Source organism: Balaenoptera borealis (assembly GCF_965194805.1).
Source record: "Balaenoptera borealis genome assembly, chromosome: 1".
Classification (NCBI taxonomy): Eukaryota; Metazoa; Chordata; class Mammalia; order Artiodactyla; family Balaenopteridae; genus Balaenoptera; species Balaenoptera borealis.
Genome location: NC_138860.1, coordinates 121,952,837 through 121,977,484, shown reverse-complemented (window position 1 = coordinate 121,977,484; position 24,648 = coordinate 121,952,837).

The window sequence follows — 24,648 nt, the reverse complement described above, 5'->3', positions numbered from 1 at the left end:
TTGGCATACTAGGTCATACCAAAATTCTTCTTAAACAATTCATGTTCCCTGCCTTCTGTCTCCATTCTTTGACCCCTATAGTAAAGGCTGAAGAAATGTTTCAGCTGCTTTGTGAATCCTGTTTTGCATGTTTCTGCATAGATTTGCATGTTAAATTAAAGGGACTTTAATTCCAAGATTTGTGATATAGAATTCAATTAATAAGCTCAAGCAAAGTATTCCAGTTATATTCAAAGCCAGTATTCGAGACTCAAGTTGAGTATCTTCTTAGCTTTTGTCTCTTGCCATTTCAGCCCTGAATAAAAAGCCAAAAATAATGGGAAGAAAACAATTCTATTGGCTGATAGGACATAGAATCTTAAAACTCCCTTGCGTGGAGAATTTCAGAGATTACCAGTCCAAGTCTTTACAATGGTCTATCAGACCCTATGTGATCTGCTCCCAATTTTACCTTGTTGATCTCTACTATGGACTGAATTACGTCCCCTCCAAATTCATATATTGAAACACTAATCCTCAATGTGACTGTATTTGGAGATAGAGATATGGCTTTAGGAGATATGTCAGGCAAAATGAGTTTATAAGGGTGAGGTCTTAGGATTGGTGGCCTTATAAGAAGAGGAAGAGAGATCTCTCTTTCTTTTACTATGCATGCACACTCTGAGGAAAGACCATGTGAGAACGCAACCATCTATAAGCCGGGAAGAGAACTCTCACCAGAAACCACCTCTCCTGGACTGTAATCTTGGACTTCCAGCCTCCAGACTGTGAGAAAATACATATAAGCAACTCAGTCTATGTTATTTTGTTATGGCAGCCTGAGCCAACTAGGACAATCTCATCTTCCACTACCCTCTAAATCCTCACTTCCATCTAGAAACATGGGTCTCTCTCCTGTTCCTTGAGCATAATGTGTGCTTTTCTGTCTTAGATACTTTGAACTAGTTATTTCTTCTTCCTAGAATGTATTTCCACTAGGTGTTCTGCATTGTTAATTTGATCACCATCTTCTATTCTTTGGTCATAAGTTGCTTTCTCCACGAGGTCATCCAAGACCACCCTACCTATTATTACAACTTGCCACCTCCACAACCTGGGTCCTCCTGAACCCTTTTACCCAGTCCCACACTTTACCCTTTTATTTCTAGAGCAGTCATCACCTTCTATCAAGCTTTGTATTTATTTATGTCTGGTCTTTATCATCTGTCCTTTTCTTTTTTGTTCACTGATGAATTCCAACTGTGTAAAATGATACCTGAAAACAATTGGTGCTCAATACTCATTTGGTAAATGAATGAACAAATGCTTGTAAAAAAAAACAACACACATTTAAAAGATACTCTTGGTAATGCTCCTTATATCCCTTGCTGGATTTAACCATCGCACTATGAATTGTATTCATCTACATTTTATTTATTCATTCATCTATACAGCAATATTTCTTTTTTAAAAATAATTTTTTCTTATGATATGAATGTTATAATTTTTTTTGCTAAGGGACTGATGTATTGTAAACCATTAGTAAGAAAATTTTTTTTTTTTTTCTGCTGTGTTGGGTCTTTGTTTCTGTGCCAGGGCTTTCTCTAGTTGTGGCAAGCGGGGGCCACCCTTCATCGCAGTGCGCGGGCCTCTCACTATGGTGGCCTCTCTTGTTGCGGAGCACAGGCTCCAGACGCGCAGGCTCAGTAGTTGTGGCTCATGGGCCCAGTTGCTCCGCGGCATGTGGGATCTTCCCAGACCAGGGCTCGAACCTATGTCCCCTGCATTGGCAGGCAGATTCTCAACCACTGCGCCACCAGGGAAGCCCCTATACAGCAATATTTCTTAAGCACTGCTAGACACTGCTGAGACTTGGGAATAGGAGATGAGAAAGACAGGCATGGTATATGCTCTCACTGAATTTAGAGCTGTATAGGATCATAAAGATCATCTTGTCCAATGGTTTTCAAAAACAAATTTTAGGAGAAGACCCTTTAATAAAGCAAATTTACATAAAAATTTAGAGAAAACATAAATCAACACAGCTTAATCTGAAGACAAAGAAAGAAGTAGGAAATACACCATCTGGGCTTGGAAATCACTAATAAATTTTCATTTTATAGCTTGAATTCATTCAGGACATGAATGAGTTGAATGATTCTTGGTTCCTGTAGATGAAAGCAAAAACATATTTGGCTTCAGGGCAGCTGGGTTTGTAGGTCATGATCTTTGTACTGTGATGTGCTAAATTTGCACAATCTTTCAGAAACTGATTTTTGAACTATCTGAAGTCTTCTAGAGTCTCAGAGGAATTGAGGTTTTTTAATGCAATTTGTTGTTGTTAAGGCCTTTACGTCACAAGTATCATTTGTAGGGTCTTGTCAGCTGATGCATGTGAACATGGTGTTTCCAGTAATAATCACAAATAAATTGCACGGAGACTTTATATTTTTGCTTTTTTTTTTTTTTATGCAATTTCCTGGAATCCCGAGCAACAGGCTTTGCGTGTCCTTGTACAACATTTTTACAGTTTGGAAAAGTTACTGCTAGGTCTAAGGAAGAAGGGCAGCAGTGATCTGGACTATCTTTCTAGTTCCAGTAGCAAGGACTCAAATTACTCTATGGCCTTTATAGCAATTTAATTTTGAAACAAATTGTTATTAGAATTTCTCAAAAGGTTTTTTATGTCTTATTATATTTTATTATTCAAGTTGTAAACATCATGTGAAATAAGAGATAACCTGTGTTCACTTGCTTGATTTCTACCTATTTCTACAAAATTCTATAAATAACAATTTATTTATTTCAATAATTAAATTATATAAAATTCTTTATTATGCATATACTCTGTTATGAATGGATACCATAAAACTATGGAAAGAAGCATGAAAAACAATGCTCAAAAATATCTCTGGTTTGAAAGAGATTGTAATATTTACTGGGTCTGACATCACCACTTCTGCCTATTAGCTGTCTAGTTCCTACTAAGTAATAGAGACCTTACCACTTGAGTTTTTGTAAGCTTCCCCCTCTCATTTTAGAATGTTCAATATTCTAATCACCACCCTTTGAATTGGATGTTTTAGGGTTTGTTGGTCTTTCTTAAAATGTGATGCCTAAAGGGCTAGTATCTTTATCTTGCCTTCCTCACGAACCTACTTCTATTCATATTGGCCTTCTCTGAACCTTCAAACTGCTGTTTTTCTTTCATATAACTTCCTCTTTTATTGGGTAATTCTTCTTCTTCTCTGAAAAGATAGAAGTAGAAGAGAATTTTGTGTGGCCTTTCATCTCTTCAAGGAGTTTAACCAGTTTTAATTTAAAAAATGTTTCCTACTTAATCAACTTTCCAGTGGCCAGAAACACTCCCTTGGTATGACATCAAGGTAAAAAAATGTATAGAACTTTTGATTCCCTTTGGTAGCTTTCTGTTCAAGTGTTAGATCAACAGGAGTACACCACTCCTGATGAGGGCTAGATTCTGAAAGTTTTCTAAGTCTCTATTTTTCACACCCCAACCCCCTTGAGAATCTAATATTTTTTTCCTTCCAAAGGGCTAAGGCAATCAGATAGTAATTGCCATCAAATTATCAGCTTCATTCAGTTCTTTAAAAAGCCTGCTCTCTTCAGAATGTCTGCCTCCTCACATACTTTTGGCTTTTCCTGGAATGCACTTTTGGGACTGTTCTCTTGGCTAACACCTTCTCATGAATGTTTCAACTCTCAACTGAGCAGTCACATCTATAAGATGTCTTCTCTGAACCCACCAAGCCCCAAACCCCAGACCAATTTACCTTTCTTTTCTCTGTGCACAAATCTAGCATGGAACAATGTGATAATACTGTATTGTTATTTCTAGTGTGCTTATCTATAACCCATACTAAGTATTTAGCTCTTTGAAGAGACAGAACTTATCTATTCAATTTAACATCTGTACAATGGCAGATTATAGGCATTCACTGACTATGTAGGAGTAAACTAATTAATGAATGACATGTTGTTATTCTTTATTATGAAATATATATATATGAAAGACGTAAAACATGTGTGTTTTACAGTTAAGAGAATAATAAGATGAATGTTCATTTAGCCACTTTATAGTAAAAGAAATGGAATGTAAGTAGCCATTTAGAATCCCTCAGTATAATTCTTCTTTGTCCTGCAAATTTATTCTATGTTCTGAATATGATCTTAATCATCCTCTTTTTTTTTTTTTTTTTTTTTAATTACAGATGTATTGAACACTAGATAATATAGGGTTTAGTTTTGTTTGGGTTGAAATGTATATAAAAGGAAGCACATTGTGTATATATTTCTGCAACTTGTTTGGCTCATTTTTTTCTTTAATCTATGTTGATGTATGTAGCTGAAATCTAATTTTTTACTGGTATACAATATTCCATTTTATGACTATTCTAAATGTATACATTTATTTTATTCTTGCAGGACATTTTGACTAATTCTAAGATTTTTGTTACGTTAAGCAATGCCACTATAAACATAAAAAAGAATCCCCATGAATTTTGAGAAATAAATATTTCTCTGGGGTACATAACAGAAAATATGCTGATGAAGAGAATATGCAAATGTCCAGCTTGAGTAGGTGATGCCACATTGTTGTACAATTACACACATCCCACAGATAGATACAAATTTCTGTTAACCCACACTCTAGCCAATATCAACATTGTCTAAATTTCAATTTTTTTCCCAGTATCATACCTGTGAAAAGATATCAAGATGATTTTCATTTCAATTTCCCTGATTACTAACCAGGTAGAACATATTTTCATATGATTGAGAATCTGTTGTGTTTTCCTTCTGTGAAATGCCTGTTCATTCTTTTGCCCAATTTTCTACTGCATTGTTTCTCTTTTTCTTAATGACTTGTAGATATTAATTCTCTGTACATTATATGTATAATAAATGTTTCCTCAGCTTGTCTTTTAACATTTTTATAGTTTGCTATTCACATTTAAATCTCTAATCTATCTAGTACTAATTTTTGTGCATATATGAGTTATGGGTCCAATTTCTTTTTTTATGGGTAACCAATTATCTCAGGATAATTCATTAAAAAATAAATTAAAAAAACATATTCTTTCCACTGTGATCTATAATGTCTGCATTGTTATAAATCAAGTTTCCATATACACACAGGCTTGTTCTGAGTTCTCTAGTCTGTTCCATTTGAGTATTTGTTTAGCAGTTTGTCACTCTGCCATCTTAATATCTTAGCTTTACAATAAATCTTAATATCTATGTTTCTTCTTTCTATCTTCATTCTATCTACCTTGTTGTTCTTTCTTGGAATTATCTAAACTAATCTTGGTCATTTAGTCTTCTATGCAAATTTTAAATTCACCTCACTAAATTCCATAAAAAATTTGTTTTACTATTTTGGCTGAAATTGCTTTTGAACTTAGGGAAAGTTTATATTTTTTATGATATTGGGTCTTCCAATCATAAACGGATATAATTCAATTGAATTAAATTTAAAACATGTATTTCAGTACGATATATACTTATTTACATCAAAATCTTGCACTTTTTTGTTGAATGTATTTCTAGGCAATTAAACTGTTTTATGTTATTTAAATGGAATATTCTATATTTGAAACATATTGCCTATTATATTTTTGCTGTTGACTACAATTTAATATATCAATATTTATACATTGATTTTGTATTGAGCAGCCTTGCTGAACACTCATTAATTTTAATAATTGATATGTAGATTCTTCTGGAATTTCTATGTTGACTATCATATTAACTGTGAGTGTTTTGGTTTTCCTTTATAGTATTTGTATTTTATCTCTTTCTTAATATCTTATTGTGCATTCTAGGACTTCCAATTAAGGGATGAATAAAAGTCATAGCATTATTATTGATTTTCTTTTAATTTTAGAATGTCCTTGGCTCAGTTTCAAATCTACTGTGTCATCCTTTATAGTCTCTTATTGTGTACTCATGCATTAAAGTTTGACTTTATTTCTTGTTCACTTATGCACTAAGTCTGTAGTGTTTCATGGATCCATCTAATAGTGGATTTCCTACTAGACTTTTCACTCTGAGATTTATTTCCTCTTCTTCTCTGTTCTCCATGCAAGTGTTGATACAGAATCGCAAGCTTTCTAGAATTTGGCAGAAACTCAATGGCCAAACAAGTGCCCTTCTAAATGTTCTGCTCTTACACTGTTCTTGGTTTCTTTAAATCTTTCTTCATGTGTCCAATCAGTAATTAAATACATATATGCATGTATGTATGCATGTGTGTGTATACACATATATAGTATCTATATATAGATACCCATTATATCTCTGTATCCTACATGTAAAATATCTAGATGTCTAATATATGTACCATCTCTCACTCTTTATATATATGTATATATGCATATGAATACATCATACTTACACATATGCATTGTACATAATTCATATATATCTATTATACATACAGCTGAATAGATTATATACACACATATATACATATATATACATAAACACATATAATTTTAATCTCCAATTATGATTATCTTTGAAACATTCAGAATATCTGCCATACTATTGAATACATAAGTCAACTCATTTATAAAACTAGCACATTCATATATTATAATCTGAAAGGTCAGTTGTTATGAGCTGAGTAACCTTGACTAGTTGACCATAAAATTAAAAAAATAGTTGAATTGCCTTTAGCCCTTGTCTGTCATTTTAAAGCCAAGTGAGACAAACTATTTCCAAAATTTAAATTACCAAGTATTTCTTTTCATAATCCTTGATAAGAACAATGCTTTACATTTGCATAGCAGTCTCATCTGCACTTGTTACTTTGATCCCTTGCCTATTCTTTGTGACAGTTAGGTTAGCCCTATCTCCAACATACAGATAAGACAGTCAAATGACTTGCCCAAGGAGCAGGACAGGGATAAATCTAGGCCACCTGTCTTGATGCTTTAAAATGCAGCATCCTTCTCTCTTCAACAGTACTTACTCTGAACATAGAGATTTCTAACTCTGCCTACAGCTATACTATTTTGGGGGGTATAAATAATTAATTGCTATATATAGTAGTTCTCCTATCAAATTATAAGAAAATATAAGTCTACTACAAGTTTTAATTGCAAAGTGGGCTTGGAAAGTATGAAATATTTTCAGCACAGCACCTAATTCAAGTGCTTTAATTTTCAACCCATCAACTCCTTTTAACCACATATACAATATTGAGCCACCTTTTCTTTCCTCACCACAGATCTGTATCCTGTGTAGCTTCAAAGAGGGCAGTTTGATCACCAGTCTATTGGATACATATGCACATCAAAAATAGACAAGAATTTCAGAAAAGAAGAAAACATGTTCTTAAGGTCCGGGAGCAAAGGTCATTCACTCAAAGACAATATACTGTACATATGTTATTTATATGCCACAAATTTTTTACTGCTCTTCAATGAAAAACATCTTGTTACCATAGCAACTGCCACATTGCATGCTGTCTTTGAGACTACTACATCATTGTACTAGACACACAGAAAAACACTCACATCCTTAAGTAATTTCAAAGTCTGTCATTTTAGTAAAGTTTAAAGAAAAATAATGAGTATGTGTTAGTTAGGCCCCTCCCCTTTTACTGTTTTGCTTTAGAACTACTTGATTTTGCATGGACCTTATTTTTTTCCTTAATTTTCAAGTGATAAAGGGAATGTTGGCAATGTATATTTCACTGTGTGTTAGAGGGAGAAGCAGACATCTAAGCAATTTAACAGAGAAAGAATTATGATCTGGCAGTTATGGCTGTATCACATCTATTTGTTTTTACATTGAGAAGTTCATTTCCTGTCATGGCAGGGACATCTCACTGAGCCCTAATGTGCTGTTGAACATATGTGTTTTCATTCTTCAATAGAGAATTTAGACACACACATCATATCTTCTGTTTAATCCTCATTTTGCAACAATTGTCTCCAAGTCCCACTGATAAGATATATCTTTACCTAAAAAAAAGTAAAGTAAAATGTGTTGTCTATAAAATTTATCTTGGTCAAATGAAACATATTTATAGCTAGTAGTGGAAAATTCTATTAATAATGATAATCAATATTTATAGAGTGTTTTCTATATGCCAACGCTGTGCGAGTACTTTATTCATTATCTAATTTAATCTTCAACTGATTTAATGAAGCTGATAATATTGTTATGTTATATTCTGGATGATGAAACTGAGATTCCCAAAGTTAAATCATTTCCCCAAGATTTTATACCTAGTAAGTGGCAGACCTGGGTCTTCTACTCATGTTACTCTGACCCCAAAGCACAAGCTCTTTACTTCTGTACTATATGGAATTCTTCGTTAGAAAGGCTGGTAAAATTCTTTGAAAACAATAAAGGAACTTTTTATTTGTCTAACATTTTAATAATAATTTCTTAATTTGTTTTAAAAGTTCTGATATTTTTAGGAGAAAAATCTTATAAAATCACAACAATGAAATGGCAAAATTAAGTACTTATAAATTGTACTCCGATCAGCTAAAACATCCCTGATTCTATTCCACCTACACCCTTTTCATTCTCATAGTGTTTTCTTTAATTCTCTACATCATTAACTTAAAAACTATAGTGATCATGATAATGGCTCATGCTAAATCTTAGTATAATTTCTACGTGGTCTTGTATTTTTTTCAAAAATTTTGCTGCCACCACTCAAACAATAAAATTTCTGACATGAAGTAGAAGTGAGGTCAACCAAGTCAACATAATAGGACCCAAGGACCCCTTTAATTACTTCACCAGGGCTCAAGGGACACCAAGTTTGAGATGACATTTTGGTGGGACACGCAGTAAAACTGGAACACATAATCTCTAACAGTGGAACATTGGCTTGCATAAGCTATCTTCTTTAAATTGTAATTGTAAACTCTTTATGTCACTTGATTACAGATGCAGATATAGGGAAGTCAGGAAATGAGAAAGTTGAGATTCTCTAGGTCATACCCACAGGATATAAGCACCCTGCGACTACAGGTAGACAATTAAAACTCTGGATCTGAAAATGACGTGAAGCACAAAAATAGCACTCCATGTATTTACATTTTTTTTTGTTCATGTCCATGTGTGACCCTAACAAACGACTAATTATTTCGATTTTATATTCAAAACCTTAGTCGACAACTCAAGCGGTAGTTCAACTTAAGTTAAAGCTTATGTAAATTAAATAAATAATAATAAAATATTAAAAAGATAATTACTTCTTTTTGGGTTTCTATTTGATGAGAGATATTGTACTAGTCCTGTCACAAAAATTATTCCAATTCTTCATAATAATCTTGCTCACTAAAACAGACCCAGAGAGGTTAATAGATTTGCTAACATCATACAGCCAAGTAAGATACCTAGTTGGAATCAGAATCAAGTACAAGAAATCCCAATGTCTTTTCTCTTTTGAGCCATTTTTAAAAAGAATACAATTCTGCCCAAAGTTTGTTTCTCTGTTTCTTTGTTCTCTTTTTAAAAGTTCATGCTTTGAAAAAACAATAAAAATTTTACTTTATAAATATCTGTCTAAGCAACTAACAAATACTTTTAAAAATTAGTTAAATAATTATAACTAAATCTATTTATTTCCCAAATGTTAATCTTTCAGGAAACATTAAGTGACTCACAGATATACAGAAATTATGCTTTGGTCACATCCTGAAGCAACTTTTCCATCTCTTTTATACTTATGGAATGAACTGAAATAATTATTCTAATAATTTAGGTAAAAAATGAAATAATGATATGTTCTTTTGGCATGAATTGTTTAAATGATTGCCTCTACATTACTTTGCTAACATAGACAACAAAATTCCACTTAAAAAAAATAGCTTTGAAACTTCTTAATGAAGAGTAGTTTAGCTTGCACATTTATACTACAATGCGTTTAAGTGATCTGTGTTCCTAATGCATAAGTGCAAATGAATAGTCAGAACCAGCCTGGTTTCTTTGAGCACCTGGGCAAGATAGTGTAATAAGGCTCTCTTTTTCCCAATTGCATTAGTCTATCTTTGGAAGGTGTTCTTATGGGCTGGCACATAGGGATACATATATCCAAACTCAATGTTCCATTTATGTGTAGGCTACTCTATGATTAAACTTACTTTTATCTCAGTAAGCAATTAAGTAAACAGTGACTTGGTAAACTGTCACATTTATGAAACATATTTATTTTATTAAATTTTAGCAAATATTCTAAAAACCACAACACCATGTGCTCAATGCCATGCATGAATATATACTTTAGACAGGTTACCCCCAAAAACTTTCTACATACTTACTCCTTAGTTTGATAATGAATGCACTTAAAATCTTTGGGTAAATACTTAGGATTTATGACCATGTAAACAGGAGATAGTGATAGATGTATGTACAGTTTGTGAGAGCTTAGTAATAGGAATGTGTATTATTTGGGAGGTTATTGTGTGTTAACTTCTCCAAAGACTATAATAGCACAGTTTCCTTTGATCCCTTGTGAAAACCTCTGTTAATTGTTCTGGGAAGTCATTGATTGCCTGTTACTGAGTCAAAACATATAAGGCTAGACAGATGGCTTAATGCCACATAGTTATTGGCTCATATAACTAGATTTTTATTACTAAATTTCAGATGAAAAGAGAAAGAGCTGTGAATAATAAATATGAAGCAAAATCATGTATATTAGATCAGGCTATTCTCCAATATTAAAAATGTGGCACTGAACATTTTAAGTGAAAGGTGTGTAAGCATTGGGGAATCAGATCTGAATATGTATGAATAATTCTAATCCTAGTTTATAAAGAGAGTGAGACACAAGTACTCAGTGTGCATAACCCTGAGAAATCCACTGACCTTAACCCACTGCCCATGTTAAGTGATATAGAGGAACGTTTTGAACATTGAATTATCATGGAAAGTGTTTTCCAAGCTTATTAATAGGAATAGTGATATAAATACATTTTTAGGTTTAATGGGGTCTTTATATGAATTTATTGATATTTATAAATAGAATAATAAACAGTTGAAATTATATCAATGCATATTCATTTCTGTATATTTCTTTCTGAAATATAAATAAAATATGTCACAAAACATCTTCATATCACTGTGATTATTTTCCTATTAACAAGCTTTGCAAAGCACTGTCTATGATAATCCAATGCTCAAAATATTTCTTTAGATCCTTTAATGTTGCTAATGGGTTAAGAATGTTGAGATCCTTCAGGGTCACACACAACAAGAAGATTGATCTTCTGTCCATCTTCTTGCCACATATATTGAGTTATTTATGGTATAAGGCTGAACACATCAGTTTAACAATGTTACACAAATTTTTTCTTTTCTCTAAATTAATTCACATTTTCCCAGTCTTTATTGGTGAGTTATTCTTGCACTTACTTAAAGAAAAATAAAATAAAAAGTAACAGCAAGGAAGAGAATGCCACTGTATGCATTTGCTTTTAGAAATCCTAAGTTTTCCATTTCCTTTTTCCAAAAAGGAAATTGAGGTAGTAAATGTTTTATTTTCCCTTTTTTCCCCATTATTCTGTATTTTAAGACATTTTGATCTGCTTCCTGAACATTCCAGTAAAGTTAAACTTCTTTTGCCTAGTCTAATATGTGCTAATACAATTTTCACAGGATCTGAGGTTGATTGTTTCTTTTTCTTTCTCTCTCTTTTTTTTCCAGGTACTTTTATTTAAAAACACATTTTTTTTGGTCCCGCTGCGAGGGTTGTGGGATCTCAGTTCTTGACCAGGGATTGAATCCCGGCCATGGCAGTGAAAGCACGGAGTCCTAACCACTAGGCCACCAGGGAACAACCTCTCTATTTTTAAAGATCATTCTGTTTAGCTTCCATTTGAAAACACTTGACATTTTTTTTTTTTTTTTGTAATCATGGAACTTAATAGAACTCTTAACCCTTGATCTTTTCCCCTTGACTTCCTCCTAAGTTATCTCCCAGTTGAACAAGTGAGTCAGACACAAGGAAGGGAAGCAGAATGAATGCATGGAAGAAGTGGTTTTCTTGGTAAGAAACAGGCATGTGAAAGCTTTCAGAACTTCCTTCCCAACCCTTATGCCTTTTTGATGATTGGGATAGCATGGGTAGTGGAAACAGATGCTATCAGATCTGCATTTTTTTTGGCTCAGGATAAAGCGAGCAAAGGCTAACAGAGTCATGCTGTTTTGCAAAGTGACATACACACTTCATTTTTCCAAAATATATCTGGCTTAAAAAAGCAAATTGCCAGGCTTGATGGTGCTTATGGATGCCACTATTCCTTTAGTTAGAGGAACATAGAGAATGGAGATTAGAAAACGAACTAGATTATTGGTTTACAGTTAGCAGTCCGCTATCTCTACTTGACTAACAGCTGCTTTTAAATTCCATTTCTGTGAATTTAAATGTGTATGCAAAGCACTTACATTTCCAAAGGGCCTTTGGTTGTTATTGTTGCCACTCAGTGGTAATGGAAGAGTTTTCTGAAAACCACCACAAGGGGCAGGAAAATCCAAATTCTCTTCGAGTTCTGTCCTTGATTATTTCTGTGTCCTCCAATGAGTCATTTTTAATTGCTTAGTCTCAGTTTCTCCAGTCACATAACCAGTATATTACTGTACTATGACTCATGCTACTTATTTCTTATAAGCATGATCTGAATGTTTGTGTATTATTTTACAATGGAGACTACTTAATTAATTAAGTTTCCTCTGTGGCTGATAAGCCTTCCCATTAAATATATGATAAACATGATTGGCTGATAGCTGTCATATGTTTTATCAGTAACCTGGTAATGATAGCAATTAAAAGTTATTTGGCTTTGAAGGTGATGTTTCCAAACAAGCCCAGCTAGGAGATATGATCTGTTGAAAGATGTTAATAAGAGACAGTGTCCCTGTAACAGTGTAACATTAACAGGATACAAACTCTGACATGATTCTATTCCATGTCCTTGGTTCTCCAAGCCACATATATCAGAATCAGGAGAGCTGAACATATCTTTTTTTATTTTTGAGTCTTGCTTCAGCTCTTTGGTTTCATCTACTGCAGCACCTCAAGAGTTAACATGCTTTGAACAGTAGGATTTAGACCAGGGGTAACTGGCTGGCTCCTCATGGGTTAAAATAAGCTAAAAGACACATGGTGTTGGTAAGGTTTGTTGCTGTTGTTATTTTGCTTGGTTTTATTCTGAGCTGTGAGCCCAAATGCTCAAAAAATCTGATGCCCTTTCCCCAGCCTTATTGACACCTTAGGGTTTTACAAGCTGCCATTTCACACTTTTGAGTTTGTAACTTCTGGCTTAGATAAATGGAGAGCAAACCGTGGGAAGAGACACATCTGGAATAAAGTCAAGGTGGCAAGAATGTCTGTTTTATTTGAGAAGAAAGACTGGGGAAGAGCAGTAATGGTGGAGAGGAGTTTTTCTTTAGATGAGTTTAGGAAGCATGTTTGCAAAAGAGTTTCTTAGGATGTTTAATCAACTGAAAGAACATCTACCTTAATGAAAATATTATCATATTTAATTTTCTACTACCATTTCAAATTGGGTAAAGTTTGAGGTAAGCTGCACAGGATTTGAATATGAAAACACAACACCTTCATCCTTTCCACCCTGTTGCATTGCTCCAGAAGACAGTATTCATGCAGTGTTTCAAAGAAATGGCCTTGTTACATGGAATGCAGTGTTATATAGTGACTAGCAAGTTCTACTGCAAGACAGGACTGATAGTCACATCTTTATTTTTTAACTTATTTTTTTCTTGAAATGCCCTTGGAAATGTTATCTTTCTGCAAATGAGGAGAAAGAAATTCTCTGTATTTTGCTAAATCATCAAGATCTAGGATAAAAGGACCTTTGTAATTAGACAAAGTCATCATAGTAACAAAGACATTAGTAGCAATATATAGTGTTCAAGTAATTCATCACACTTCCCTAAAATACAATTTTGTAAGTCATGGTGTCACAAAGAGCCAGTTTAGGTGAAAATTTTCCATTGTAGCCTTTCATTCTCAGACTAAAGAAAATTAAATTTCTAGACAAAGCTCAACTTGGGTTAAAATTGGTCTCCTAGAAGAGTATTTGATTTCACTTTTCTTATAATTTGTATTTAAAAATTTATTGTATTTTACAATTATTATTCATAAGCAAGCTTAAGCAGCTCACTGATAAAACTAATGGCATGCCACAAGATGCAATTAAAATCGCTTAGTTGATAGGATGACCATTAGAGCCTCCTTTGGAGAAACAGCAAGTGCCCAGTAGTGAAAGTGGATGTTGAGTATATGAAAAATTAAATTTGGCTAATTAGTGACCTGGTTTTGACAGGCAGTTACTTTGGTTATGAGAGTCCTTTGGTTTCTGTATCATCCTTTTTAAAAGGAAAATCATGTGATATAAGGGCTCTTAAGGGAAGGTTCACTCAGAAATCAAAGATTGAAAAATAACAAGGATATCATTTTTCCTTTGAGAATGTGCTCTTGCTGAGGCATCTTATTCCATCTGTATGCTTGAGGCAATAAGCCCTTCCCACCAACCTTTCACCTCTCACATTTTCTATTCAAAGACTGTCAAGGCAGATGGCAGTATATGTCATCTTTATGGAATCATGAACCTTAGTACTTTATCCAAAATGTGCGAGTATTAGTCAAAGTTCCACGATATGATGAAAAAAAAAAGAAAGATCAAATTGTGAGAATTGGACAAACCTACCTCTACAGGCAAACATTTTTCTTGGAATGAAGGTTGCTGAGAATATGTGAAGGGGATTTTAATGAGAGAAACTACACAGTGATGAAAGTCAACATGAACAAGAAAGGCAAGAACAACAACAAACAAAACTCATTGAATTTCCCATAAAGCTCTGAGTCTTCCATAGCTTCTTAGCTTGTCTTACTCTTTCAAAGAGACTGAAGCTCTATACTTAAGATGCTCTTTGCCAGGTGAACCTTCTTTTTCATTGAATTAGTTGCATGGTGGCAGAACAACTGGAGTTTTCCTATTTGCTTAACTGCCCACCAATTAGGGTAATACCTGTGGTTATCCAGGCTTGGAAAAATGTGAGGTATCTGAAAGAAGAATAATTTTACTGTATACTAATTAGAAGCTTATCATACTTTGGAACACAACAGAGCAGAATTGTTTCCCCGAGGCAATCTATGGAAGCAACAGAAAACAAGGGTGTTGCAGCATCTTAAGTATGTAGAAAAGTGTTGAATATTTGATTCTTTACACAGATTCTGAACCAGTTAACACTGTGTAGTAGTATTTATCTGTTTACTGTCAATATTCAGTAAGTTTTGTAAATTATTATCAGTGTGTAAGAACATGTGAAGATTCTTTGGGTGGTGGTCATGCAGAACTCTTCTGGTTTCTTAATAAGAAACACTTGTGAGTAGCAGTTTCCATTTTTCAGAAAAATAGTTTATCTTAACAGAACACACATCCTCCAATTGAAATGTATACAGCATCATAGCAACTTTATCTAACATTGAATGGATTATTTTCTCAGAAGCCATCATCCAATGAAAAAACTTTTTTTGAGTGTTTATGCTCATAACTCTCCGTTTGCATTTAAAAACTATCACCTATCAGGCAGCCATCCAGCTGGTTAGGGACCACTGCCTTTGCACGTACTTAGCATATAGAGATAGAAATAAAACCCTTTGTAGTCTACCTGGTTTTCCCCATAGAATTTCCCATATTTGGCCACACATTTGACATGTGAAACACAAGCATTGTACCAAAGAGGAAAAGCTTCTTTTTTTTCTTTTGTACAGAATTTGTTCAAACTTGTCTCTACACATCCGTATGTATTGTAGATGAATGCAGCTTCTTTCATGAAATCCCATAACGTGTTTCTGCAATGAGCAACACTCATTTAACAAGTGCACTCTGCCATGCAGGCGGGACCTGCCAGGAGCAACAGCATGCCTGGAACGGAAATGTTGTTTAATGAATATTTATTGATTATGAATATTCATTAAATTAACATCTTTATGGCCGGCCCCAGGCTTTGTAACTTATGTGGCAGTAAAGTGGTTAAGTAAAGTTTTCAAACCAGTCTTGGAGCCCGTTGAGGCCAGGATAACTATAAAAATTACCAAAACTTCACGTTTTCTTCTGGAACATAAAGCAATTCTTGAAATATTCTGATGTGGTTATATTTGTTATCAATGCATTTTGTTTTAGGATGGTGGTAAGAAGTGACCTGAACCTTTTTAGCTCAGATTTTTGGGATACTCTCTCCCAGTTGAACGCTTTGGTCACTAGCTCACTATATTTTTTTCATTTTCTCAATACTTACACTTACTCTGTTAATCTTGGGTGTTATGTTTGGCATGGATTACTGAAATGATTTACTTCTCCAGGTCTCTTTGAAGCCAGGCTTGCCATCCTCCAAACTGTTTAGGAGAGTATGATCTTCCTAAAACACTTTTGATCATGTAACTCCCCTGCTTAGAATCCATCAAATATTTTCCATTTCCTTTAGCATCAAATCCAAGGTCCTCACTTTGGATCTGGACATTACTCTTTTTTCACTTTATTTCTCACCAGTTCCTACTCTAAATTTTGGTGCCAGCCATAGTGAAGGGGAGTTCTCATGCTAACTCTTGCCTATAAGTCTTGTAACATGCTTGACTTTTGACCTAGGAATCTGCTCCCCTTACCCTATCTTTTTGCTCTGGCTTATCTTTTGGATATTGTCTTATGCAGCTTGCTACTTGGAAACCCTTTCTGGGTCCCTAAAGACTGGCATAGATGTCCCTTCTCTCTGCTCTCATATCATCCAGGTTTACTCCTATTTTAGGACTTACAAAATTGCACTAAAATTTCCTCTTTAGTCTTCTCCATAGACTTTATAGTTTCCTTGTGAGTTAGGACTGCATCTTGTCCCCCAATGAAACCCCAGCACCCAGATCAGTGTTCAAATACATGGCAGGTGCCTCATGTATGGGTATGTTTGCTAAAGTGAATTGAATCAACATGTTCAGTTCTGCCAGAAGCCGTTTCTGAGGGGCTTGCCCTACCTGGGCTTATGCTAGGCTGTTCAGATTGACTGCAGGAAGCATTGGTGAAAAACATGATTTTATGTCTGAACTTAAGTATGTAGAAAATCTTGCTCAAAACAGGAACACCATTCTATCCTATAGTATGTAGGACTCTGGTTATCAACAACAACAAACAAATAAAAATAACTAAATTAGTTAAAGCAAAAGAGAGATGTATATAGAGGTACCTCATGAAAAATACTGGAAGGTGTATGTTAGCCCTCAATCCTGAAGAAATTTGAAACTGTGAAGCAAAATTGGAACCATAAACTAGAAAGGATTGTGTGCACCTCATATTTGCTTCTTTGCATTTCCATTGCAGACTTCTTCCACTGCAGGCTTTTCTTCTGCTTTTCAGACCACATTGCAGATGCCTGAGATTATATCACCCTATTCAAAACACAGGCCCAGACTGAGCTAGAATTCATTCTGCATAACTGCTATGGAAAATACGATTGTTCTAACTTGGGAACAGATATAAATAATCAAGAGCTTTTTTCAGAAGGTAAATGGGTCATTAAGAGAGTTCACTGTGAGTTGAGAAACCACCCAAAAGATGTAATTTCTAAGAATAATGTTGCCTGATTTAGTAACATAAAAACCACCTACTATCTTTTTCTCTAAGACAGTATTATGAATGCAAAGATTTTTTTTCTTGTTTGGAATCACTTGCAAATTTCTCTCTCCTGATTCTAACATTTCATTTGTAATCATACAGTTATAGAAAATATTATAGCTTTTCCTACTATTAGTGCTATCCCAACATTAGTGAGGCTATTTCAGATCTGAGGTTTGGGTCCAAACAATTCCTCTCCATTCCTTTCACTAAGGTTATGGACAAGTCCATCAGGATTGTCGTAATGGTCAGAGGACCTACAACTCACTGACTTATTTCCATTAGATGTAACTTGCCTCTAGTGTGTTTAGTCCTATTTGACTTGTTCTCTGGTAGTTTTTGCTTTTTTATCTCAGGTTAATTTCTCAGGTATTTTGTTCCCTCTCCTTTATCCAGTGGGTTTGAATGTGGAGAATTTCGCTATGGAAACAAAGAAATTTTATTCTAAATCTGTTAGTTACCACATTTCAAATCTTTGCTTTTTGTGTCCTGTTTCCTGTGTCACAACTTCAGTTGTGTCTGCAGAAAATCTGTAATTGCAATTTTGAAGAAAAAAATCTGATCCCTTTTCTATAAGGAGCACACTCTCTTCAGTCTTGGTTTCCTTCCTGACTGAGCTTTGAGTTCACTCAGTTTACTGTGATCCCTCTCCCTACGCAGAGCTCATCTATCATCTTGAGGGTCCCTGCATTTGAGCCACTGTGGGACTTCCTGTTAGTCTTCCCAGAGCTGGGTGCTCCACTGTGTTCACCATCTTCTATTCTCCTTCCTGAATTCTTTAGTTCCCTGTGGTCTCCCTGCATGGGACAAAACAATGCCTTTGTGAACAGACTTTCTGCTTTAGCTTCAGTAGAATCAAATCATTCCAGTGTTACTGAACCAAACTGCAATGTAAGAACTGCCTTACTAACTACATCAGAGACATCAGTCCTTTCTGTTCATGTCAGAATACTTCTGCCTCAGGCTCCCTTGGGCAAGTCTGACCCCATTTGCAGTTTTTCTAGTTTCCCTGTGGAGATGGGCTTCACTGTTTAATGTTTAACAAATGCTCAGCAACACAGGGGACCAGCTACAACAGCTACAACATTTTCTCTAATCACAGTGATGTCATAGCCTGCTCCCGAAGCTGCATTTGCTTTGAAGGATGGTCTGTTTCTGCTTGCTGCGCTCCTGCTAAGACTGGGCATCCTCATGGATCAGAGTCCTGGGTGTCTGAGACCGTAGGGCTCCATGTACTATAGGTCTTTCGTGAGAAAAAGGAAGTGGGCATAGCTTGGTAAATCTAGAGGATAGAACAAGAACCCATGAGTAAAAGTTATTAGAATGCAGATTAAAATCCAACATAAGGAAAAACTGAAGAATAAATTAGGTGTATCTAAGAAGAGAATGGACCAGGTTTCCTTTCACTGTGATTGATCAAGAAGATGGGCAAACAGTAGTTAGAGGCAAAGAAGAGATTACCAAACCCGTGACCAGATTGGCTTAGAACACTTCTCAGGCTCCTTGCAGTTTTAGGATTTTAATGATTTTATCATAAGACTTTTTTTTTTTCCCTCTCCCTTCCTTCCTTCTGTCCCTCCATTCTTTCCTTTCTTTTTTCTTTTTCTTTACTTCATATTTTAAACGAATTTAATAGTTTGAAATTAAATTATACCAAAAAGTAATATACTTGCCTTCAACATCAACAGAAAAAAGTAATCGTTGAATTTTTTTCCTCCCTTTTTCTTTTTTCTCCCTTGTTTTTCTCAAAAAAATCACAATACGTTTATATGTTGAATGATTCTATTCTCAGGATACTTCACTTTCAAGATTTTTACTTAGTTTCAATATATATAGCCAGTGGAAGAAAACACATCAGTCTTTGAACTCCAGGGCTGTCAAACTTCTTCCGCAACCTCAGCGCTGAGGTTTTGACGTCGGTTTTCACGACCTCATCACGGTTGAAAGTGTGAGCAGTTACCTTAAAATTTTTCATGGTCTAGGAAACATTTGCCCTATTCCCCAGAGAAATTCAGATTAGTAATTGACCTTTTAAGCTTTCCATTACAGAGCTGGTACAAAACCTGCTTACTGAAGAGCTCTTATTTTAGAAGTTGGCTTTTGACCAAATTGGTGGAAATTCAGAAAACACTCTGATTTCTGTCTTTTTGCTGATATGTTTTGCTTTTCACTTCTCAGCCTCCACCCTTAGTTCGGGCCACTTAACTCTGACTCGATCAGAGTGCTTATTGTTGATTTCCCCAGGACGACGTGCTAGGTGTACTCCCACCCCACCCCCACTTTCAAAAGTTGATCTTTTTGTGCCAAGACATGTGGGCAATTTCTCAGAGAAATCTATGGCCTTGAGGGTAATACTATGTTTGTAGGAGAGCAGAGTGGTGGTGATCAAGCAGTGTCAAATAAATATCCTTCTATATTTAACTTTGTGTTTTTTGCCTGAAAAAGTGTACATAAATTTTGTTTGCCAAACACACTATGTTGATCTGTAGAACCAGAAAAACTTCGAAGAAACAGTTCCTTTGTAAGGCATTTTGCCAACTTGGAATGCATGGAGCAGAGTCATGGCTTTTATTGTTTCTATTCCACTACTTCCAGGCCAAACTAGCACACATTTAACATTGTTTCCCCGTTATTTTAAAGATCCTTTTATTAGATTAATTGTTTTCTAGTTACTGTGATATATCAATTTTCTCTTCGGGGAAAAAAAACCCCACACAGCTGGTAAATTATATCTGCAAATTTCAATGTAACATCTCTGTTGTTGGAAGTCTCATAGGCATCTTCTTCTTAATATGTCTAAAACTGAATTCATGACCTTCTCAAATCTACCAATTTTCTAGACTTCTACATCCCAATAAGTGGCACTTCTTATCCCTTTTATATATATTTTTAATTACCCTAAACTTTGATTCACAATATTTAATATAATTTATAAATGTATTTATATTTTTGTAATTATTTTTTAATCCTAGTCTAGGTTATAAATTCTATGAGGGCAAGAGCCTGAAACACAGTAGGCTGTCAACGAAAGTTTGCTGACTAAGTAGTATAAATAGGAAGCTATTCCATGATTTATTAACTACTTATTAACTAAGAGTCATTATCTGTGTCTCACCTTATCTTTTCAACTTGTCAAACTGTGTAATTTAACAAGACCCACTGATCTCTAACAAAGTCTTAATGAACACAGAAACTCATTCCAAGTTATTACACCAATCTTTCTTTTAAAAAAAAATCAGTAGGTGGGAAAGTTCCAATAATTTTCACTTGCTTTGTCCAAATATAATAGGAAATAATCTCTAGGGTTATATGGTAATTCTTTGAGTTACCAAGCCTATCTCTGCCAATTATATACTCAATAATTGGAAAAATAGAGAAATTTAGAGGCTTCATTACACCTATTTTAAAGCAAGTGCAAATCAAAACTCAGTTATTGTTTGATTCTCACAACTTGCTATTTTCATATACTCTAAAAGTGTGGAGAAATTTCTTTCCATGAATACGGTCACACAGTGAGGTTTATTCTGGCGGGTGAGATAAACAGTGTAGACTGAACTGTCTGCTGATTGATCAGGCCAGCTAATGCATTTGTCAGAGCAGAGTTCATCTCACTGTATGTGTGTGATGGCATGCAGATGACACAGGCTGAAATAAAGGCCTTGAGGTCCCTCTGACCACACAAATTATTAAACAGAGACTTACTTGGCTGCTTATTATAACAGCCATAATCGAACATCAAAGCCTCACCATGAAGCAGCATTACCATTTCCAGCTAGAAGAAATGTCAATAAAGATTTTTGTTTTATTCACTGCTCTTTTACCCAGTGCTTTAGAATAGAGTCTGACACATAGGGAATACTCAATAAATATTTATTAAGTAAATTAATATGACCAATGCAACAGCAATTCTTTGAGCCATCCTTGTTCCTTTTAGTACCACCGCTATTAGTCACTTTGCTTTTGTCACAATCTTAAACCTAAATCAGATTTAGACCCTACTACGTATGTACCTTCATATTAAGCCTGGTCATCAAGCTAGGTTTGGGTGTAGGATGATGGGAAGTGATTCAAAATGTTTGACGTGTGTAGTGTCCCTAAACCTTTCAGGTTCTACTGAGTCTTCTCATAAGTCTCTAATCCAACAGGTAAGTCTCTCATCAATAGCCCATTTCTCAGGATGCTCAGGGTATGCATGCTTCCTGTGAAAGGGTCATATGGTAACTGTGGCTACGTTTTATCTTGCTTTTGTCATAGCAAGCTAAGCATGGGGGGAAACACAATTCTCCTTTAATGAAGCTGATACCACACACACACACACACACACACACGCCACATATGCGAAAAAAGTACAGATCTATGTCCCATTAAACTGGCAGCTCCTCTGGGCTTCAGTCACACTCCTCAACTCCTCAGGTATTATAAGCAAGAGCTTATATGTCTTAATTTCTGTGCCACTGAGTACCATGGGGGGATAACTGTCAACAAGGGATGACAAGGAAGCTGTTCATTTCTTCTAATTTGCCTGTTCCAAATCTCCTCTGAAGATCTGTACTTTTTTCGCATATGTGGCGTGTGTGTGTGTGTGTGTGTGTGTGTGTGTGTGTATCAGCTTCATTTCCAATACTGGTCAGGGTTGGCTTGGCCACAAGGGATGGCTGTTTATGAGAATCAATAGGAATTTGAAGTAAAAGGGGATGCAGAAGTCATCTTAGAAGAATTGTGTTTCCCCTTCCCTTTCATGCTCTCCAGGTCTTGCTATGACTCCCTTTACAGGGTCTGAATGATTTGGTTTTTGTCATTCTCTTCAATCTCATCCTGAGCTGCTTATTCCTATGCTCACCATACACTAACTCCACAGGCTTTGATTTCTCTGTTTGTGCTGGACTCCTTTCCACACAGTGCCTTTGCAACTGCCATTTCTTCTTCCTTTCTCCATTTTCATCTGCCAGCTCCCACTCAAAGCTTAAATGTTTCTTCCTCAGGAAAGCTTTCTGTGATGGTCCACTCTGTGCTAGTTGCCTCATTACAAACTCTCACAATCTCTCCTAAATTAGCAGGCTCACCTAGATTTATCTCAGTCAAGCTAGAAGTACATTAGGACTCCAAGAGCTATATTTACCTCTGCTGTACCCTGGCTGTTTCATTGAATTCTGGCTTCAAATCAGAGGGAAAACATAAGGACTATGTAATTACCTTCTGTGTGACCATATGAATCTGGTTATAGAAGCTCCACCAGATCAGACAGATAATGATAAGAACAGAATTAATGATAGCTACTAATTTTATTGAGTATTTACTGTGTGAGGCATTATAATAAATTATTTGAATTGTACTTTTGATCCCCATACAGATTTCCTGTGTTAATAGCGATATGAGTCACACAAGCCCCGTTTTACACTGGAGGAAACGGAGGCCCTAGGGTTAAGTAAGTATGACAGAGTCACAGGGCTAATAAGTGGCAGAGCCTTGATTTAAACCTAGAGAATCTTCCTCCTGAGTTAGTTCATGCTGGTACACTGCCTCTTGGTGAAATATTAGCGGCTCTGTCTGTTTGCACACTGGTAAGTAAACCACCAGATTTCTCCCCGAGGAGCAGTTTGCAGCCTTGTTAGCAGGTCCTATGCCCAGCCTTGCCATTCCTGAACCCTTGCCTCTCACCTTAGTTCTGCAGCCTTCACAGCTGAGACCTCATAGGACGTGGCCTGGGCAAGACATTCTCCTTGCAGCTGGAAAGGAAAGAGAGAAGATTTGGGACAGGACGGGTGGGGATATGGGAGAGAAAGAGAAAGAGAGCAAGTCAAGGAAAGGAAGAGTGATATCTTTTCACTTGAGAAGACAGGTTAAATGTAAATTTGAAAAGTACTTAGTCATTTTTCATACGTTTCTCTGAGTATTTTCAGTGTCCCAAGAGAAGGAAAGAGGTAGAGTAAATAGTTTTATACATCTATGTTTGGAGAGTGCCTTGGTGAGTATGGTAGAAGGACGAAGAGTAAATTGAAGTCATTAGTAAGAAATTTGAAATTAGTGACAGTAGGGAACAGCTTAGATAGGGAAGTGAGTGAAGGCAGAAGCTGGTAGGTAATGGAATCACAGGAAAAAATCAAGTACTGAAGAAGTATACTCTTCTGAAGTTTGTGCTTGGCTAAGAGGCTATTTCTTTTCTTTAGGTCACCAGTTACTTTGGTAGAGAAATTACCGTCCTCTAAGAATTCCAACACAAAAATCATAAGTCCCGGGAAATTAAACAAATACTCTTTATATTATACTTCTGTTCGCTTGCCGGTTTCTCATTGATTGATACATATTTATACATATTCATGCATATGTACAAGAAAATTCATTGTAGAAAAATAAGGAAAAGCACGCAGATAAAGTTTAAAATACTAACATCATACACAACAGAATTAATAGCTGGAATATTTTCATTCTTTTTTATGTATCTGAATACATTTGGAATGTAAAATAGCATGTATGTCTATTTAAGATTTTTTAACCGAACAGTGTATCTTATAATTTTTTTCATGCCAAATAATCCTCATAAACAAGAATTTTAATATATATATATATATATATAATATGTGTGTCATAATTTCTTAAAATAGTCTCCTAATGTTGAACACTTAAATTATTTACAGTTTTCATCGTTATAAACAACTGTGTTTAAGTACATAACTCTCTGACTCTTATTGCCTATTATTCTCTCAGAACAGATTTCTAGAAGTGGAATTACTAGTTCAAAGGGTAGAACACTTTCAAGATCGTATATATATTGCTAAATTGCTTTCAGAAAAGCTGTATTAATTCTTTTCATGTCATTCATAAGAATTCTCACATCACTAAATTCCTGCTGTCAATGAATTTTATCATTATAAGTATTATACGTGAAAAAAGTACCTACTTTTTGCTTTAATAAACATATATTTGACTATTACAGACATTAAACCTATTTTTATGTTTATAAATCCTTCCTAATTCTTCTGTGACTTGT